Source organism: Bactrocera oleae, chromosome 5, assembly GCF_042242935.1.
Source record: "Bactrocera oleae isolate idBacOlea1 chromosome 5, idBacOlea1, whole genome shotgun sequence".
Lineage (NCBI taxonomy): Eukaryota > Metazoa > Arthropoda > Insecta > Diptera > Tephritidae > Bactrocera > Bactrocera oleae.
In genome coordinates, this window is record NC_091539.1 from 27,703,569 (window position 1) to 27,725,873 (window position 22,305).

Genomic DNA, 22,305 nt, shown 5'->3' on the forward strand with positions numbered 1-22,305 from the left:
TTTAAAAAGTTGGCACCTCCTAATTATTTTAATGTATAAACCATTCCAGCTATATAACTCAAATTTGCACAAAAGAAATCCTTTCGACTGTTCTTACGACAGTGTAAAAATGCGAGAAATCAGATGATAACCCATTCTCCATATAAGCACATGTGGGATGAAGATTTTTAAAAAGTTGGCACCCCCTAATTAACAATTTTAAATTCCAATTGGTTCTTTCACTTTCTAGTATTCAAATAAATTACCAAAGAATATATCGCAATAAAACTTTGTACAAATAATGCCTTAAAGGTATTCCATCCAAAGTCTTAAAATTGTCATAATCAGACAATAACTGTTCGAACCCCCAGATACCAAAGATGTGGACAAGAGAGTGTATGGCTGACTTCTTATTTAAAATATCAGTCAATGTGTAAGATATATAATTAAAATTCGGAGATAATCCTTTCCTGATACTATTGTATCCGTATATCAAAACTGGGTGAAATCGAGTCAATACCTTAGCCCCCATATACCTATTAGAAAGATTTTCAAACTTCCGGCTGGCTTTATCTGCCTATATCGGCAAATATGTGAGTTATCTTAAGGAATCGAATGAGCGTGTTTTTCTAGTAATGGTGCGTATTTGTGCTTAAAAAAAAATCGGCTAAAAACTTGCCCTTGCTCTCATATAACTAAGATCAGGATTTTCAAACATCCGGTTGAGTTTACTCCTAATATATTGGTGATGGTAAATTAGTAAATTTCCTCTAGTTTCGGGTTTTTTCACATCGTAAGGGAGATTGAATATCATGTTTTTAGAGTAGTATATGATATTAACCATCTCCTTAATACTTTTGCCTTTCTTTTATAGTTTTACCATATGTTTCCGTTCAAAAGGGTTACAAGGCACTTAGCGGCCAATATTTTATTTTTCTTCCTATCTAATTCAAACTACAAACCCAAGCTTAGGGGGCGTCCATAAATTACGTGAGATGTTCTTTTTTAAATTTTCTGTGCGCCCCTCCCCCCTTAATGAGATGTCGTGAGATTTTATTCAACCCCCTCCCCCAGAATTTGGCTTTCTAACGTAAACACGTTGGATTGTTATTGTAAAAAAAAAAACGTATTTATCAAAAACGAACTATTCTCTCAGTGGCGGCTCTGAGAAGCCGTTCATCTCATTCCATAATTTTATCACATCGTCCTGGCAGGGCTTCTTTGCCTTATATACGTATCTTTTGACGTATGCGTTATAAAAATCTTGATAACTAATTTTAAAATAATAAGAGCATGCACTAAGTCGAGTAAAACAATTACAAGAATAAACAAAGCAGGCTAGAACCTGTCCGTGTGTTACTCGTACGCTCTCGTTCAACGAGTCGCAAGTTCGGCTGACAGTTGGGCGAAAACAAAGAACGGGCTACACTGTACCGTAAATTCAGACTAAATTGAGCTACTTAGTGAAAAATAAATATGGTGGTATGAAATTTAGTAGATGTATAACGTCGAAGTATGAATGAAATTATTTTCTTTCGAAAGAATTAGTGATTAATCTTAATCGTATTACGATGACGCTTAAGATTAAATTTTAAGCATGTACATACTATTTGGATTAAATGGACCAAAATAGTATCATTTTTTTTTTTATTTAATATTTGTCGAGACTGTGGTTAATTGTAATTGTGGTTATTTGACAACCCATAAAGAAGTTTTATATACCATATCTTAACCTTTTACTTCATTAAAATTTATTTTTCAAGAAACTATCAGAATAACCCGCAGTATTGGTAACCGATATGGATGAAAACGTTGCTTGTCGAAGTGACAGGACATTGTCGATATTTAGCACTAGTCTATGAGTAATTGTGAATAAAATTATTGTTTCAGTTTTTGTACTACATTGCTAGCTAGAAAATAAAAATAAATAAGCCAATAAGTGCATCCAGTGCATGTTTAAAATCCAGTAGACCGAGGTTCCGCAACTCTTCCCTTTATATTATATTGAAAAATATATTTACTCTACCTAGTAACGGCGTACTCATAAGTCGCATTTTTTTTACAAAACGTTTTAAATTCTTATATTTTCTGTCAAATGTATTTATGTTTTTTTGCATTGATTACAGTTTCTGCAAAAAGATCGTTTAGAACTTTAATTCGTTTCTCTCTATAAGTTAGAAGTTTAATTTTTAAGAATAGATGATCTCAGTCCATGTAACAAATTCGATGTCGCGAATAAGGTTAGGTTTCCATAAGATTGTATTCTTTGGTTGAAGTGTTATTGATTTCCGATATTGACTTTTAACTTCAACATTTCTGAATGACGTGAAAAATTAGTTAAATATGAGCAAGACCGACAATTATTCGAGAACTCTACTATGGGCAATCTCTAACACAAGTTTCAATTATTGTTGTGCCTGATCCCTTTTTATACTCTCCCAACCTGTTGCTACAGAGTATAATAGTTTTGTTCACCTAACGGTTGTTTGTATCACCTAAAACTAATCGAGTTAGATATAGGGTTATATATATATAAATGATCAGGATGAAGAGACGAGTTGAAATCCGGGTGACTGTCTGTCCGTCCGTCCGTCCGTGCAAGCTCTAACTTGAGTAAAAATTGAGATATCTTTATGAAACTTGGTAGACATGTTTCATGGTACCGTGAGACGGTTGGTATTGCAGATGGGCGTAATCGGACCACTGCCACGCCCACAAAACGCCATTAATCAAAAACAAATAACTTGACATAACTAAGCTCCGCAATAAGATACAAGACTGTTATTTGGTACACAGGATCACATTAGGGAGGGGCATCTGCAGTTAAATTTTTTTTTTTAAAGTGGGCGTGGTCCCGCCTCTAATAGGTTTAATGTGCATATCTCCTAAACCGCTAATGCTATAATAACAAAATTCACTGGAAGCAAATGTTTTTAGCACTTCTATTGACGGTGTGAAAATAGTTGAAATCGGGTGGCAACTCCGCCCACTCCCCATATAACGGTACTGTTAAAAACTACTAAAAGCGCGATAAATCAAGCACTAAACACGCCAGAGACATTAAATTTTATCTCTGAGATGGTATAAGATGACTTTATAGGAACCGCGTTCAAAATTAGACAGTGGGCGTGGCACAGCCCACTTTTAGGTGAAAACCCATATCTTGAGATCTGCTTAACCGATTTCAACCAAATTCGGTGCGTAACGTTCTTTTCATGTTTCTATGTCATAGTGCGAAAATGGGCGAAATCGGATTACAACCACGCCTATTTTCCATATGACACCATTTTAAATACCACTTGATTCTTTCACCTTCCACTATGCAAATCAAGCAACAATGATTATATCGGCGTAAAACTTTGCGTGAATAATACGTTTAAAGTATGCCACCTTGTGACCAAAAATTTTCTAAATCGAACCAAAACTGTTCAAGCCCCTAGGTACTGAATATGTGGACCCCAGTACCTATAGTTGACCTTCTACCGAAAATATCAGTCAATCCACAAAAAAATCTCAAACGAGTATACCATTTGACTTTGCGAGAGTATAAAATGTTCGGTTACATCCGAACTTAGCTCTTCCTTACTTGTTTAACTTTCAATTGTCTACAAATGCAAAATTACACTCCTAAATGTGCACATGGAAATGTTAAAAGATATCAATAAATTGCAAGTTATATGTTTTCTTGCCCGGATTATTATTTAAATATATTTTTATTTTATTTAATAATTTTTGTAACTATTATATGCTTTTTTTTGCTACATCAGGTTTTATAAATAAAACGTAAACTTGCACTCTCCGCTTGCATACATTCATTGAATGCGGCCCCCAGCTGTCCCCCACTTGGCGCTCAATGCCATATAATTGTAGAAGTCTGAAAAGAACGGTACTAGGGGATCAGCGCAAAAGTGTAAAATTATAAAGAAGGTAGATTGTTTCGGTATTTTTTTTCCATAATTCCCCTTATTTTACTGCAATTCTAAGCGGCTTTCATTTCCACACAATTGAAGGCATGTTGTTGCTTGCAATAGGGCTACGAATGAAAGGCCGCCAGTGCATTGCATTTGTAAAAGGCATAGATATAGATTTATGCCACGGTAGAATAACATATCAGTGTGTAGCACACTAGCACATATCAGTGTGTAGCACACTGGCACGTTATTCCTGCATTTAGATTACTATATGTTTAGTAGATAAAAGTTCTTCTTTCGAGACACATAGAAAACATAAGAAAGCGGACAGAGGCACTATAGGTTTCAAATATGTGTTCTACCAGCGAAAAAATTAAAAAGAAAGATATTCTCTGCTTTCTCGTTGATCACACTTCATGCCCACACCAATCGTAAAGCATCATACAACTGTGTTTTAAATGAAAATTATTTAAAAATTCATGTAATATATAATCATAAGAGATTTATGTTTTCATTCTACTGTTATTTTAGTGTTCGAAATTGAAATGTTGAGGTTGGGTATAGCTGGTCTATATACAAATGTACATAGTTGGGGACGAAATAATATGTGCACTTTACGATTTTTTTATATCTAAGTACTCAGTTTTATTTTGATATAATCTTAATGATTATTTAAATGAAAGGCTTGACTAACTTCAAAATATGAATCAGCTTAGCTCCCGCAGATTTGAATTCCATACGACCAGATCGGTTTAAGTATTGCCTTATAATAGCTTCTTCTTTAGACTGAGGCGGGATCTTGAACATAGGAGCCAATACAGCTGCACAAACCTGAACTGGGCTCTCTGATTCACGTGGTCTCTCGAAGTATGTCTCTAATCAATTGTCATTCCCAGATATTTTGCACTTGTTGGTAGCAACTGACCATATGAGGCCACTTCTGTACATATTTCGTGCCAGGGTATATACAAGACCATTTGTATGGAAATTTCAGTGTTAATGACAATGTTCCATTTGGTGAGCCACGCTTCTAGAGCGGTCAATTGCATTTGCAGTTTCCTGGAAGCGGCAGTAGAATTGCTACTCGACATCAGCAGTGCAGTTTCATCCGCATAGGTTGCCGTAATTGAGGAGTCAGAGTTAATCACTGCAATATTAGTCATGTAGAGAATGTAGAGCACAGGCGCAAGAACGCTGTCTTTAAATACACCAGCGCGTATGGGTCTCAGATCCGACTCAGCATCATGACACCTGACGTAGAACGTCCAATTATGCCAGTATGATTTTAGCACCAGGTAGTAAGGCCTAGGCAGTTTTTCCTTTTACCTATATAGTAGGCCTAGGTGCTAGACCGTGGCAAATGCTTGACGCACATCAAAGAAAACTGCAGAACTGTATTTACAATTTTCCGAGGCATCAGTTATAAAGTTTTCTACTCTGTGGCTAAACTGGTGATCCGGGATGAGTTGTTTTTCCTATAGCAGAGGCAAGAGTCTTTATCTGAGCACATTTTCATTGAGAAGGAGAATAGCAGAGCCCTTGTTCGTAACAGTTCGCTTCTATGCAATTCGGCATTCTTTTCCATTTTCAAAATTCTTTTGATGGTTGCATAGCGCATGGTTCCAAATAAATATATACAAAATGTTCGGAAATTTCAATGTTATTCTAAAAAATGTATGTAATATGCATAATATAATAAAAATATTTTAGAAAAGTGTAAAAATTAATAATATTTAGGTAATAAAAAACATTTTTACACCGCGTACATTAATGAATTTGAGAATGTTATATGAACGAAAATGCAGAAAATTGTCCAACTCAAGTTGCCGGTCTCGGTTCACTCATGTGAACGCACTGAGCGACACCAAAAGAGAATTTGCCTATAAAAAATGACAAAAGAGCCATCTTAGCAGCAGGTAATTACAGGTATATAAATGTATCTTTGTAAATAGAAATATGGACAAATAATTAGAAAAATAAAAAAGAAATGCACTCTAATTATGCAAGAAGACGAGAACACCTAATTTCAGAAACAGAAATATCAGCTAAATGTATGTGTATATATGTAATGTGACAGCTGACACGGGGCTGCAATTATTTTGCTAAACCTCATTGTTCACAAAATTAACATGGGTCTTAGTGTAGCATATTTTGCAGCTAATGCATTTTTTTTTTTTGTATGTTTTGTTCTGAATGTGAAACTTTCCAATCCCTGCATCATGCAATGGATTTGCAAGAGCAAGAGAATCCCCGTATATCCGAGAGTTGTCTTTTATATTTCCGCATTACAGAACAACAACAAATTTTAATCACCGAAAATCGCTTTTATTATTCTATTTTTAAAAATATTCTTCATTAAGATTTATACGCTTTTGAATGGGTTTGAACCAATTGTCGAAGCACTTTTACCTCTTTAGGTGTAGAAAAACGTTGACCGTTTAGTTAATTTTTTACGTACGGCAATAAAAGGAAGTCATTCGGTGTCAGGTCTATACGGCGGATGACTTACCAAATCGAAGTTTTGAGTGCTCAAAATGCTGTTGTTGCAGTTTAGACGACGTATGATAGCTCGCATTGTCGTGGTAAAGAGTGATGCGTCTTCGGCGGTTGATTTTCCTGATTTCTTGAAAGACAACCGGGAAACAAATTGTTGTGTACCACTCAGAATTACTGTTCTGCGTTGTTTTAGTGGTATGGTTGCAACATGTCAAGCTTTTCCAGAACCATTTGCTGGGGAGTGCGTCGTGCGTGAATCCACGTTTCGCATAAATTCACGGTTTATCACCTATCACGATGCCATAGACGTGTTTATGAGCACCGCTATCGTATTGTTTTAACATTGCTCTCGAACAACCGACACGAACCTGTTTTAAAGCGATTAACAAATTATGTGGGATCCAACGTGAACAATTTTTTATACCATCAAATGTTCAAACAATATTGAATGTGTGCTAGTCCCACTAATGACTATAGTTGTCTAAAACTCACAATAGGTCACATGACGATCTTGCAATATCAGTTTGCGCACATCATTAATAGTTTCCGACCAACAACGGATTTTGAACGACCTTCACGAAACTCGTCTTGGAGTAATCTACGACCTCGATTGAATTCACCATACCATCGATACACACTGGTCTTTGATGGAGCTTTGTTGCCTAAAATTTAATTAAGTTCGTCAATGCATTGTTGCAGAGTTAATCCACGTCGAAAGTTGCAAAAAATAACCGCGCTAAAATGTTTGCGATTCAATTATATTTTTTGGCCGAGATGAATATTTTAAGTTACTGTAAACAACACAAATAGCGCTAGTATGTCAAAACGTTCTGAGTACGTATAACATCAAAAATGTTAAACTTTACGATAAAGTTATGTGTTGCCAGATTGCAACACTAGGGTTGCCAAATCCCGAAATATAAAATGTAACCTTTGTATAATGAGTACTTTGTACTGTGCCTGCCTCGCCACACTCTTGCTCAGTATACATTTTGTTGTTGTTGGGTACCGGTATTTTAGTGTACAACAATTTGCAATGTTCTAAGCGTGTATTATTGGTTCAGTTTTGATTTGGTTTAGATTTGTTTGTTGTACAAGAAGTCAGCGTCATTAAATCGACTAAATTATACCATCGGCCTTGTCGTGTTGCAGCAGACAGGCTGCACGCAATCGCACAAAATTGCGCTGTGCTACATTGCTTACTATATGAATGGATGTAAGCATGTCCATTAATATGTAAGCTCGAAAAATTTGTTTTGTATACTTATATTTTGAAGCAAAACAATGTCACAGGAAAACGCGTTGTCAAATTAGATATGTATGTAGTATATAATATAGCACTGATTTTTTTCCAAATTTCGAACACTATTTCGATAATCTACGAGGTAGCTCTGTTATTAATTTTTATTTTATTACAACAAATTATCAGATTTTTTTTCGCAAAAATCGCGTTCCCCTTCAAAGTATTCCTAAAAATTTTATAATTTAAATTTCGAAAAAGCCTATCGCTATCTTAAGGAACCTACTATCTAAAGAATGATTTGTTTTTGATTTGATTTATTCAACATTCGAAGAGAGAGAGTCAAAAATATTTCCAAAAATATGCCTTTATATTGTACGAATTAATCTTACCATACACCATCCAACTATAATTGTAATAATTGTGCCCAACGCAGCATTTTTATTAATTGATAGTAAAGTATTTTTCATACTCTTTAAAACTCTCAATATAAATAAACTTGAAAAACTGAAAAATTAAACGCACGATAATTCAGTAATTTCACGAAGAACGTTTCGCGCATACCTAAATAACGCTGCAGCAATGCCGAGTTTTTAAAAATTTCGATTTTGACAGCGCGTTAAGAACTAAAGTTGGCTGCAAAAAACAAAGAAATTGTAATTTTTCTGAAAAATGTCTTAATGCGCGATTAATAATGCTTGTACAAATAGAAGTAAGTATTATTAATAATTTAATTCGTTTTGAACTTCATTTAATATGTAATATTTTTCGAATTCAAGTGAGAATTTGACGTAACGTTGACGCTTTATTTAGGGATGTCGCGTCGGCTTTAACGCGGAGCGGTAAAAAACGTCCTGCTCAACGCTTTTACTTAGGTATGCCAGTTACAAGTACATAATAGTTATTGTATTTACTTCATTAATGTTAAAAAAAATTGCCACACTTTAGAACCACGATTTCATATATTTTGGTTACGTTAATAATGAAATCTAACTTTAGTTTATTTTGTTATAAGTTGCGAAAAATATTACCTGGCAACTCACTCAATAAATGCATGTACAAAATTAATTCCTAATCTATCTGTATGTTAACCAAAACAAGTAAGCATACTCGTATGTATGAGTTTGTACAATAATTTAAATTTATAATTTATACAAAAATCAATGAAAATTTTATAAGTGGCATTTCCATGTGGAAATATTATACCAGCCTTGACAAACAAATCATCTACATATGTACATACATACATACATATGTACATACATTGCTGCGTTAAAAATTATTATGAGAAATGAACAAAATTAAAACTTGTTATTCCTTCAAACTATGTCTAACCTCCTTATTCCCTTAACATTCTCTTCAACGCTTGGAAAACTGTTTTATATACATATGTATATACATACATACATACTCGTACATATACATATACATACATGTGTATGTACATATGTATGTTGTGGAACATTTTTAGTGATATAATATGTAAAATTCGCCTATTGCCAAAAAGCAAACTCATGCTAAGATAACTAACTCACTTTTTCTGAGACAGTCATAAAATAGATACATGCACCCATATCTACGAACAACATACATATGTATGTATATAGTATTTTTCAATGTGTTTCACAATACGCTCACATTTAACTATTTGGTGGTACATTACTTTTGAGGTCGTAAATGGCGCGAGCGCGCGCGAAAGTTGCAATTTTCTTCTATCACCAAACATATTAATAAACCCACATGGAGCGGCCGTCACAACGCGACGTTGCCGCATTTCCATATGTACGTCATTAACGTTCAGATGCTAAACGAATAAAAGCGCGAAACATGGCAACAATACTTAAGTTACGGCGCGCCAAAGTAAACAATAAGTAAGTGAATGCTGTTCGCACGTTTTATCGCTTCAATATGTGTTGTTTTTTTTGTCCACTGTTTTTAAGTTTGTATAAACTATGACTGCTTTGTGTGCCGCACCGATCAGTGCCGTATAGCTGAAATGAATTTGTAAATATGTTTGTATGCAGTTAAATACCTGTGGACACCTAACATATTCATATGTTTGTATATGTAGGTGTATATTTACATATGTACTAAGCTAAGCACATGCATAAAACGCATTTTATTATTGTAATTTATCACCAATTTTATTTATTGAACTTACCCATTAATATACAATATGCAGGTATGTACGTAAATACTTATGTATGTAAATATGTATATAGGCTTACAAAAGTTTAAGTATGTACATACATAGGCCATATTTCTTGCAGAAAATAGTAAAAAACTAAAAAAAAACTTTTTGTTTAAGGAGCACTACATTTTAAATAAAAACTTAATGAATATTTTCATACTTAAATAAATTAAATTTAAACTAAAGAAATATTACATTTTATATATAAAAGCGGATTCATAAAAGTATACATACATACACTTTAAATATAAATAAAAAGTAACAATTCCAATAAGTTTTGTGGCCTCCTTTGGATTTTTTTACAGCAACCGGTCTGGATTGCATTGAAATAGCCAAGGCTTTAGTGATCCGATATTTTACCCCGTTCCTCAAGTAAAACTGTTTTTACGAAGTTTTACCATTTTTAAGGTATTCCACAAATGCTCTATGGCATTTAAATCAAGCGAGTCCGAAACGTGTTCTAAGCTCTGTATAACATTGTATAGTAACCATTCTCGCACGAGTATCGAATAATGTTTGGGGTCATTATCCTCTAAAAATATGGACTCTAGATTTAGTTTTTGTACACTTGGAAGGTAACTGTTCTTTAAAATCTATATATACAAGATTTTACCCATTATTCCTTGATTGAACTATGAAGTATGCCAACGCTATTTGCTGCCATGGAGCCCCAACCCTGATCCGGTTCTACGATACCGGAACTGATCTTACTTCTATCCGGCTAAGGTTGTTATTTCGGCCATCTAACACTGTTTGGATCGGTAAGTTTTAGGTTTTATTTGTCATTATTGGAACCACAACAAGCAGTAGGTGATTCGTGCTACCATTGAGTCCAACCTAGGTCCGGAGGTATTTTTCCAATACATATGCGCCAAAAAGCTCTGTCTAAACTCTACCTCGGTTAGGTGTAACACATGCAATGGAGCCATCTTAAGACCTGGTCAGGCCTTAAAACACATAGGGGTGGATCACACATTACGTGGCCCCATGTTGCCAATGCACAACTGCGACACTAGCCTCTACGGCTTGGCAAATTGCACCTAGTTCACGCACTGTGATTCCAGTCCAGTAGTCAATAAAGAACCAATATATTCCGAAAGAGCATGACCTATCATTTGACCAATCACAGAGCCGCAACAAAATTATAAAGTCGGTAGCCGGCAGCACCTAGGTAAAAGGCAAAGAAACGTTGTTAGCCACATACAAAGCAATCGGCCGACCGCATACACAAGGCACTGTTCTTCAAGAAGTTTCTACTGGTATGTTTTCGCAGAAATTAACACTGCAGTCATCTGATTGAAGCGGAGCCGCCTCCTAGGAGCATGAATAGGTCATTGCTTGATTACGTAGACGACATTGAACAATGCGACGATCAGACTAAGGACGCAGCTAATTACTGAAATCTTTGCACTCCCAATGAATCCCACTTATCTAACACCCCTCTCCCTTTAATCCGACCCCGTCGAACCAGCACCTTTTCTGGACTTCCTGTTAGATAACTTCGATGACTACCAGCTTGAACCTTACCAATCAATCAAAGATTAGATAACCATTTTAACAACTAAATCAAGTCTGTGTATTAGGTTGAAACCATATTTTTGGGGCTAAGTGCTGTATTTGATTAATTTGTGATAATTAATTTGAAAATTACGCATTTCAAATAATAATATCAAATGGCCATTTTCATGTTTACATTCCCTTTTTCTAGCCACTGTGAAAAAATCATTCTGTTTTAGCAGCGACGTAAAGTTTCTGCATTTCTGCAATTATATTGCGACAATATTTTCTATATCTTTTGCGAGTTTTACAGCAGTCTGTCGCGTATTATCACCTACTTTCCGTACGATTCGTCGTCACATTTGTTTGTGCCCATCTTAGGTTATTATTTTAAACATAGAAATTTCAAATATTTCGACATTTTGTACTACACTTAAAATAAATTACAAAAACTATTTCTAAATAAACTAGTATCATTTAGTCATCAAATTATTTGTGATAAATAATTTTTTACTGCAAGAAGAGATAAACTATGTTAGGCCTCAGTTTCAGTGATAACCTTTTCATTCGAGCGAAATTTCTTACCGGCGAGCATTTTTTTGAAATCTGCGAACTGGGAACCCGGAGCAAAGAAGAATTCTGGACCTTTCTCATGGACAAATGCTCATGCAAAATAAAGCCAACACGTTGTTTTAAAATCCCTACGGTGTCAGCTATATCTGCAACTTCACTTTTGATCATTCAGAAAGGTTTTGTGGATTTTTTAAATGTTTTTTGGTGTTACAGGCTCATTTGGACGACCACTGTGTTTTTGCATCATTGTTTCTGCGACCACGTTTGAAGTCAGCAAACCAACATTTTATTGTTTCTAATGGTTTCTAATCTCCATAACACTTTTCAAGCCATTGCTTCGCTTGAACGGTATTGTTTCCCATCAAGAAGCAGTGTAAAATTAAAAGACGAAATTCTTAATCATACATCATCACTTTTAGCACAATAACTCGCTAACTACTGAATAGAAAGTCATAAAATTTTAACAGCTGTGTTTTGAAGGTTAATACTAACTGAAAATAAGAATGAAATGAATTCAATAAAACTAGAGCAAATCGTTCTACAAAAGTGGAATTGAAATGTTAGAGGAGTGCTGAAATAATTGTGTTGCTTTTAATGGAAATTATATTGATGAATAAAACCAATCCAATGTAATCAGGGCCGCCGAGAGAAAAACCGGACCAGGGAAACTATTTTTTCAGATTGTGTTGACTATCATGATTAAGTTTTTGAACTTGCAGTTTAAAATCCTCCAATCCACAATTATTTGGAACTTAGAAGTGAGCTTTTTCGAGCTTTAGTGGAAGCGAATGCGTCGATAATAGATAAATCCAACATCTTGGCTACCTCTAGGCACAGTGTAGTTAGTCCTGAAATTCGATAGTGATATTGAGGTCTTGAAGAACCAAGTTTCTACCATTAATTGACTGAAGAAATTTAAGCCATATTGAGGCCATCAAACGCACTCAAATTTGCTCGTATACTTCAAAATTCCCGAACTCCCAGTGAAGGGAATTGGGTATTTTGGATTTCAGAATTTTAGAATTTCCCAACGTTGTAGAGATGCAAAACAATCGAAGGGGCTATCAATAGTATCGTTGATATTATTTTCGTCTCACTATCGATAGTTTATTTTGACTATCGATAGTTTAGGCCTTAACTAGATTAACCAACAATTTTCATAAAATTGTACATAATATAGCTACATAACGACATAATCTGGTAATTTCAGACGTGACGTCTAATTTTGGATAACATAGTAGCCTTAAAATCATCTTTTCATTTAAATTCGTAATTAAAAATTAAAATTTTTATAAGAATATACAAATTATTAAATTTAACTATTTTTATAATTTAATAAGGTTAGAAAGAATGTTGCGGAAATATTTAAAATTAGTTAAGAATTACTAATGTTCTGAAATGCCGGTTGCATATAACCTCACTTATTCATATGCAGCAGCAATTCAGAATTTTTGACGCCACGGTTTTCCAGTATTTTAATAAGAATTAAGAACCATGGAGAAATAAAAAGAATCATCCATTTACACCCAGAGATTAATGTCTACAGTGCATATAAACTAATATCATTTTATGTTTGTTTTTTTTTCGTTATTGTTATAAATAAATCCAAGGATTATTTCAAAAAATAAAGTGTATAAGACCTCTATTTGAACTAAGCACATATGAAAATAGATTGATTTAATGGGGAAAAACTTTCGAGACTATCGATAGTATTTTTTTTAACTATCGAGTAGTCCGACTATCGATAAATTTGCAGCTCTACAACATTGTGTGCTACTATGTTACTGAAAATATTGAAACATTTGTGAACGACACAAAAAAAGTTATTGCCCGAGGACAGCATTCTGCAGAGTCGACTCCAACCAAATTCAGCTTGTTGGCACCACAGGTCGAATAAACTGCATACTTATTTTTACGTCGGATGTGATTTTGCGCTCCTTTATATTTACCGCTCATATTACTACCATTATCGTAGCTCGATCCACGGTAATATTCCAAAGGAATGTTGTAATTCTCCAATGTTTTGCAAATTAAAGGTGCAAAGCTTGCCGGTTTTTTCGTGACAATCTACAAAAGCGAGTAAACGTTGCTCTAGTAGACTATTTTCTCAGCTTAGAGACGGATATATCGCAAAATAAATGTAGTTTGCTACGAACCCCTTCGAAAACTCCGGGCCCTGGGTGAATCACCCTAGACCACCACCCTCTCGTTGGGCCTGTATGTTGTTATTTCATCTACTCTACTCCACCAACAATAAATAACATTTATGTTTAATAACGTGTAGGTATACATACATACATACATATGTATGAGCACTGGAGTGCTCTTATTTTTTGACATTTTCATTTCAAAGTTTGTTATGACTTTTTAGCGGATTCAATGTACCATTGCGCCATTGATAAAATCGACTCATCACAGTATCTTCATTATCGATGTAAATGTATGTGTTTATTACATCCGCACATACATATATATGCACGTATTATACTCAGGGTTGCAATTAATGTAATGCATTAAAAAAATTAATTCAAAAATTGCATTCGTTTTTATTTTATTTTGTAATCCCGAAAATCTTAACTAAAAATAAATTTTAGTCTCAAATACCGGATTGAAAAAGAAAACAAAATTTAATCCTAAATACGGAGTTAAAAATAAAAAAGTTTAATTCTAGGCTATAATTAATGGGAAAACTTTAGAATACCATCCCAGATAGAGGATGTTATCCAGATCAAGAAAATATGTATATATAGCCGCGGAAAACTTATAGTTTTCGATATATTTGCGTTTAAAGTTGAAAATTTTAACTATTTAAAGGACGTATTTTTTCGATTTGAGATGGATTTTACAAAAATATTTTTTACTTTTATAGCCACTAACACTTCAGTAATTCGTTTGTACACATTTATTTAACATTATATAGTCCAAAAATAGCTTATATTCAATATTTAACTTTTTGTTCAATTATATTTATTCACAAAATAAGAAAACGGTTTCAAACTGACAAATAGTCTGTGTTACCTTATCGAAGGCAGGAATAAATCATAATACAATAAATAAAACATTTTTAGTTTTTCGAGAATTTTTTTCTGCGTTGGCAGTCTTCGTCCGCCCTTCAAAAAAATAACCCTGGTCGTTTCAACACCGGGGTGTATTTATTGTAGTTTTTTCGCATAGAACTCCTTTTTGCGTTTGCGGCCTTCGGCGGCTTCAAAAAATAACCTAGACGGTCACCGATAATGCTTCCTGTCTTTGAGGTATAATCTTTATTTTTGTTCGTTTGCAAAATATATTGGTATGGTAAGAATGGTTATTTTTCAGTATGCAACCGTTATTTTTATATACATATTGAACAATAACTTAAATATTGAATTAAAGCTACTTTTGTGTGAAATAAATGTGTGCACAAACGAATTAGTGAAGTGTTAGTGGATATAAAAGTGAAAAATATAAATGTAAAATTCATTTTAAATCGAAAAACTACGTACTTTAAATAGTTTAAATTTTCAGCTTTGAATGCAAATATCTCGAAAACTTAATATGGAGAACATTCTCTATCCGACCATTTTATCCCCGAAATCCTCGGATGGTATTCTAAAGCCGACCCTCATTAGGAATTAAATACAGAAATTGTTTTATAATTAACATTTTTTTCGCGTTTCGTGCTCTACAATTTTGAACTACAGCTCCACAGAGCCATCATCTTCAATACTATAGAGAACTGGTCGGCAGTCTTACAAATTCAAAGGAATTATATTTTATAAATTTTTAATTCTGATATTGGGATTAAATATTAAATTTTTACTATTAAATTCTAAAATATAATTTTAAATTTTTAATCCCATCAGAATTAGAAATTTAATTATATGTGCAAATCTAATCTTTAATGCAAATTTTTTAATTAAAAAATTTCCAACCCTGATTACACTAATATTATTTTCGGGTTCAGTCACTTTTTTGCTTACATAACTTACATTGTTATATTTTTAGAATACCAAATAGTAAAATGTTTCGTTTCCAACCTCCTACTACATATAAGTATGTATGTGAAAAACAACTATTTATCATGTCATGTTATCAGTATTGATTTTTGTCGATTGTCTGTCCTTTCATTATGTTGTTTGTGCGCGCTAACGCAAGAATTCTTCACAAGGGTGAAATGTTTTACTTTATTTTGTAGTTTGTAAATAAATGTGAAAAGTGATAACGAGTTATAGTCATATCTACTGTATAATTTATATAATTAGTTATATTTAAATACATGAAGTACATATGTATGTATGTATGAATGTACAAACAAATAAAACAAATTTTAACAATTCTTATTTATAGTTTTAACATTTCTTAACGTCTAATTTACAAACTTATCTTTTTTATTTACAGGTAAGACATTTCCTTCAACTTATTTTCGGAGAGTATGGATGTTACTTAATATTTTAAACAGTTCACTATTATGAACTCGTATATTTCACATCTGATTGAAAGCGGTTTATTGTAAGTTTCAATTTATTATTTAATATACATAAATTTTGTCAAATTATTTAACACAACTACTACTATGTACATACATACATATGTATCTGAATGGGTTTCTTTAAGGCGAGCATATGTACATGCATATGTACCTATATACATACATAGATGAGTATCTATAAATATTTTCAACGTAGAACATTCTTTCCCTACTGAGACTTGCAATTAATAATTTTTTGATATTTACTTACCTATATTGCTTGTTTAAAAGCATATTATACTCTGTCTTCAATCCTTTCTTTATAGAATAGATCAAACAAAGATTATGCTGAAAGTCAGTACCTAGTATTTTCTTTAGGTATTCGGCAACTTGCTATTTACTGTTATATGAACCATTCACTATATACATATGTATGTACATACTTGTATAACCTCTTGCTTTTGACCAATAAGTAGCAAACTCATCTTTCTGTGGAGGTAATTTCTATCATGAGCATTATTATCAAAAAAGGCATTTGATAAATAGCCCTTACCTACGCCTAAAACAGAAGCGTCACTAACGCTGCATTTTTCAAAACAAGCGGATAAATGTTTTATGCTTATACAACTATATTATTCATACAATAGTCATATCAAAATTGTTAACCATTTTTACAATGACTTACATTGATATTTTGTAAATTAAAGTTATACATATAATCATTAAATATATTAATATTCGTTTTTTTTCTTCTAAATTTATCATTGTATTTCATTTATTATTGTACCGTATAATATGATTTGCCCAAATCAATATTATAATAATTCAATACATCACCAATATTTAATCAAAGCAAAAAAATTTATAATTAAATAAGATGTTGCATTCGATTATTAGCGATTCGTTGAAATTATACTTTGCGGTGACTGTTTGGAGAGCTTACGGCTGTCTATTCTTGAGGAAGGTTCGGGTCGGCTTTAGTTTAGCATCCCACGATTTCAGGGATCACGAATATAAGTATAAAATTATTGCCGCCGGAAACTTATAGTTTTCGAGATATTTGCATATTAAGTTGAAAATTTCACAAATTTTATTTACAATTTCTCGATTTATAGTTAACTTTTCTTTTATATTATGCACTTATTATACACTAACACTTCACTTCAATGTTTCTACATATTTATTTTATATTAAATATTTAAGTATTTGCTTTAAATAAGCATTTAATTTTTACTCAATTTTCGTTATATGAACAATAACAAATGGGTTCCATGTTGACAGCTAACAAGTGTTGCCATATCTATTATATATATACTTATATATATATATATATTTATATTTTGAAAGCGAATTAAACAGTAACAATAAAAGAGGATAATACCCCAAATACATGAACTATAATTTTGTTCATTCCCTTTTATTGATAAATTATGGTATTGGATTGGCCAGGGTTATTTTTTTGAAGCGCAGCCGAAGGCCGCCAGTGCGGAAAGAACTTTGACGCGATTGAATTATGAACACCCCGCTGTTGGATCGACCGGGGTTATTTTTTTGAAGCGCGGCCGAAGGCCGCTAGTGCAGAAAGGAGTTTGACGCGATTGAATTATGAACACCCCGGTGCTGGACCGACCATGGTTATTTTTTTTAACCGCGGCCGAAGGCCGCCAATGCAGAAAGGAGTTTGACGCAATTGAATTATGAACACCCTGGTGTTGGACCGACCAGAGTTATTTTTATGAAGCGCGGCCAAAGGCCGCCAGTGCAATAAGAAATCTAAACAAAAAAAAAATTATGTTAAAGAGGTATATATATCACTCTCTTTAAACTTCAATTTTTATTAAGGTTAATTATAATTACAGTGAAGATTTTGAAAATTTGATAAGTGAATACATATGGCGTAAAAATATAGCAATTCAGCATCATGATCCATTTGTGAAATTATCAGATGAAATAAAACATACGTTTAAGCCATAAAACCTTTTTCTTTTATTAAAATGGAAAATTTAGTTCATAATATAATATTTAGAGGGGGTAATTGGGTTTTTTATTTATTTTGACAACACTTATTATATGACAACATGAAACCCATTTGTTATTGTTCATATAACGAAAATTGTGTAAAAATAAAATGCTTATTTAAAGCAAATATTTAAATATTTAATGTAAAATAAATATGTAGAAACATTGTAGTGAAGTGTTAGTGTATAATAAGTGCATAATATAACAGAAAAGTTAACCATAAATCGAGAAATTGTAAAATAAAATTTGTGAAATTCGTGATCTGGATAATCTCCTCTATCCAACCATACCCTTCTTAACCCTGAAATCGTGGGATGCTAAACTAAAGTTTTCCCGAAGGTTCAAAGTTCTTCTATCAAATTAATGTTCCATGTAAGGGCTTTAAGGAATTCTGTATGAAATGCATAAATAATTATTATCACATATTATATTACTTAAAAATATTAATCTTTACATGCAAACTTTAGGCAAAAAGCCATGTATCTCATTGAACCACTGTAAACATCTATTATTTTTCCAACTAGCTAGAAAAACATTTAATGGTAGATTTTTTATGGTTAACAAAACCGCTTTTTCCGCGCTTACACACCTAAAAAGTATACTTTTATATAATCTCTGAAAATTAAGCTGCAAACTACAACAAATTTATGTAAATATACATACATATACATAAGTATGCATAAGTTGATTTTAATGCTGCTAAATTCATTTGGTATTCGCGACGAAGTTTATATTCGTTTTCTTTTCTGGGTTCTCAACTGAATGCAAACAATTCTTGTTTGATTATTCATTCCTTTTTTCTTACTTTTCTTTATTGTTGCTATATGTTTTTATATTATTCAGTTGTGCTGAGTATGTGTGCTTTTCATTTGTGTTGTTTGTTTGTTTCTTGTTCTACGGCTAAATGCGCCATGATGAAAATTGGCAACGTTGCATTGTATCGTACTAAGCTGTATGTTACTGCCCACAGTTATTTGGAATTTTCTTCGACTTGCTGAGTGAATGTGGGCCCTTTGTAAGTGTTGTTGTTGGTTGTATAGTTGACGACCAACATAAATAACAGCAATAGCAGCAGGCATATAAATATATAAAGATTATAGTTGTTGCCAGAGTCGGTGCTGTAGTAGAATTATAATGAACAAGCGAAAAATAGAAATAAATCGACTGAACAGCGGTCAGACGAGTTGAGCAACGAAATGTCAGATCAACCGACGAATGATCGAACAAACAAACGAACGACCTCTGCTTGCGCGACGTTCGTATTCAGGTCTGTATATGTATGCACGTTGATAAATCTTTTATGTGCAAATAAAATCAGGCGCAAAGTAGCGACGATGGGGAGAACAGAGTTGCTAACGGCAGAGTCAGGCAAAAAATGCCGTAATAACAAGTTCGCTGCCTGCGCTGACGTCGTTGTTGAGGCTACTCGTCACATGCTGCTTTCTTCTATATGTGCGAACTTTGTGAAACAGCGCTTCAAATGTGTTGCGAAGTTGACGTCGTTCGTATTCTTTCACTGTATTGGTTTTGTGTAGCTAGCAGCTGTCGGATATTTTATTTCACTCATTCGTCTGTATGAATGTGTGGTATGTTTCTCACTTTTTATTTCGACAGTCGGATGCACGAGTACAAGCGCAAGCATACATCCCGTCGAACACGTTCAATTATAGTGCATACGTATGTATCTTATATACATATTTATGTACGTTTGAATGTGCACCTTTTGTCGTTGTCATTATAATTATTATATTCTGCGCATACGTTGTTGTGGTCGTTATATTGCTGCTGGGCGTTATTGGACAATTGGTTGGAGAGGAGGTGTACAAATGAGCAGGTACCCGATAACATGGAAACGGAAAAAACCAAAGAGAAATAGTACAGTAACAATGGTGTGGTTGATTGCCAAGGGAAAACGTTCGAAACGGGTGAAAAGTACCGCCGTCTTCAGACCAGCTCGTGTTGTTGGCATAACTTTTTCTTTGGCTGAATTATGAAATTGTTATTGTTGTTGCTATTATTACTACAACCGTTTTTGTTGTTGCCGCTGCTGCCGACAGCCACACTTCAGTGCACTGCATTTAGTTCGTTGCTTATTTTGATCAGTTAGGACATTTTTTTAAATTTATGTGTATGTATGTTTCGTTCCACTGAACTTTTGTAAATATGTATGTATATGCATTTACATACATATGATATGATATATGTATGTATTTTATTATGGTGCCGCAATGTAGCAAAGTAATATTCAAAACATAAATTTTAACAAAAATACATGGAAAATATTAATTAAATACGTATGTATGTATGTAAATGTATATATGGTCAATATTTTAATGATAATTGTTAGCATATGTAAATATTTTACGCGGCATCTCCAAGAAAAAAAACTGCTAAATAAAAATATTATTTTTTCTTTTATATGTACACGTTTTTTTTTTCATTTGTGTTTGAAAATCTGATAATTAACTGCTGCTTTGGGAATTCTAGGGTCTGTTATTTCTTTTGTTATTTAATGCTGATTGTAATATGTGGAATGATGAGTGTCCTTGAAATATATACTTAAGTACATATTTTCGTATTAATATCGCTCAATTAACTTCTACTTGGGGAATTTAGGGTCTGTTTCTGTTGTTAGTTAATAATGATTATAGATATGTGTCTTTGAAATATATTTATATTTTCGGATATTAATAACATATTGTTTAACAAAACACAAAGCAAACGTTAATCTGGAGAAACTTTGGAATTCTTTTTCTACAATCATGCTATTCAGAAAAGAGAATCACATATTCATTAAAAATAATTTTTACGTTTTTTCTTTTGTACTTCACGACATAAAAAAATATTACTAACATATAAATAAATAGCGTAAAAAGAAAAATACAATGATCAAACTTAAATAAGGCATCATGCGATCGAAGCTATGCATAAGTATGTACATGTGTACATGTTGCCTATTCAAAATGTGTATGCAAATGAGAACAGCTCAGCCAAACCTCCAAACTGACAGATCAGTGCTAGTAATATATGGCATGAAATATATTTAGACATCAATTGCTAATATATTGTTAGGAATTCAGATTTTTAGCAATATTTGATTGCCTGTCGTGATGACCTTTTAGCAATGTACATTGCCTGTGGAGATGCAGCGTTACAACCAAAATAAATGTACTACACCGATTTTTTTCCATTCTGTGGATTGGAGAGTAAATTTCATATGTATTGCATATTCATAACCAGAGATAAAGAGTAAAGAGAGATAACTCATCTCTCACTGGAAATGTGAAAGCCATTGCTAAACGTAAAAACCTCCTGAACTTTGACAGTTGACCAAGATTTTGACGTTTAGCAATTGGAAAAAGAAGGACGACCAGATTGACAAAAATATGGAAAACAATGAAAATTAAAGAAAACGTGAAATTGAGATGTATGTGATTATTTACTTTATTAACTATTGAAATATCACAAAATAACAAAAAATTATTTAAATAGTTTCTCCATATGTTTAACGTAACTAAATAAAATCCCGCATAATAGTACAGACAAGGAAAATATCGTTATTTTAAATGTATATATTGGAATTCCCAGCAGTTCCATCTCAGTGTTTATGAAAATGAAACAAGAAATAGCTATTGTTTCTTAAGGGGAGTAAAAGATGGCTGTAATGAAATATGCACAGCTATTTATAAGTATCTTTTGATTTTGGACAAAAAAAAAACTGTTTATACTGCGTTAGTGCCGTTTCACATTGGGATTCAAAAGAGTCTGATGTTTTTCAAATTTTCTTTTGGTGCCGCTCTGGGCATTCACACGGTCAAAAAGAGTCCAGCAACTCGAGTCTAGTTTTTCTGCATTCCTTTTCACAAAATTTTCGTAAATATTTGTGCGGTTCGACTGCGCAACACTACGTGCTGCGTATTTCATTTGTATGTTGAGATGAAGGTCACAC

At 33.2% G+C, this 22,305-nt stretch overlaps 1 protein-coding gene and 2 long non-coding RNA genes across 6 annotated transcripts in view; 1 reads left to right on the forward strand and 2 right to left on the reverse strand.

Annotated features, from left to right (window-relative positions):
- The window catches only part of Smr (nuclear receptor corepressor smrter), a 204,476-nt gene that overhangs the window by 103,979 nt on the left and 78,192 nt on the right, over positions 1-22,305 (forward strand). The window lies entirely within an intron of this gene.
- LOC118683573 (uncharacterized) lies at positions 4,511-8,489 on the reverse strand. Its single transcript, XR_011396607.1, has 2 exons — positions 8,019-8,489; positions 4,511-7,048 (listed from the first exon to the last, which is right to left on the reverse strand). It is a non-coding gene; the product is annotated as an uncharacterized lncRNA (long non-coding RNA).
- Positions 18,669-20,618, reverse strand: LOC138857236 (uncharacterized). Its single transcript, XR_011396305.1, has 2 exons — positions 18,811-20,618; positions 18,669-18,747 (listed from the first exon to the last, which is right to left on the reverse strand). It is a non-coding gene; the product is annotated as an uncharacterized lncRNA (long non-coding RNA).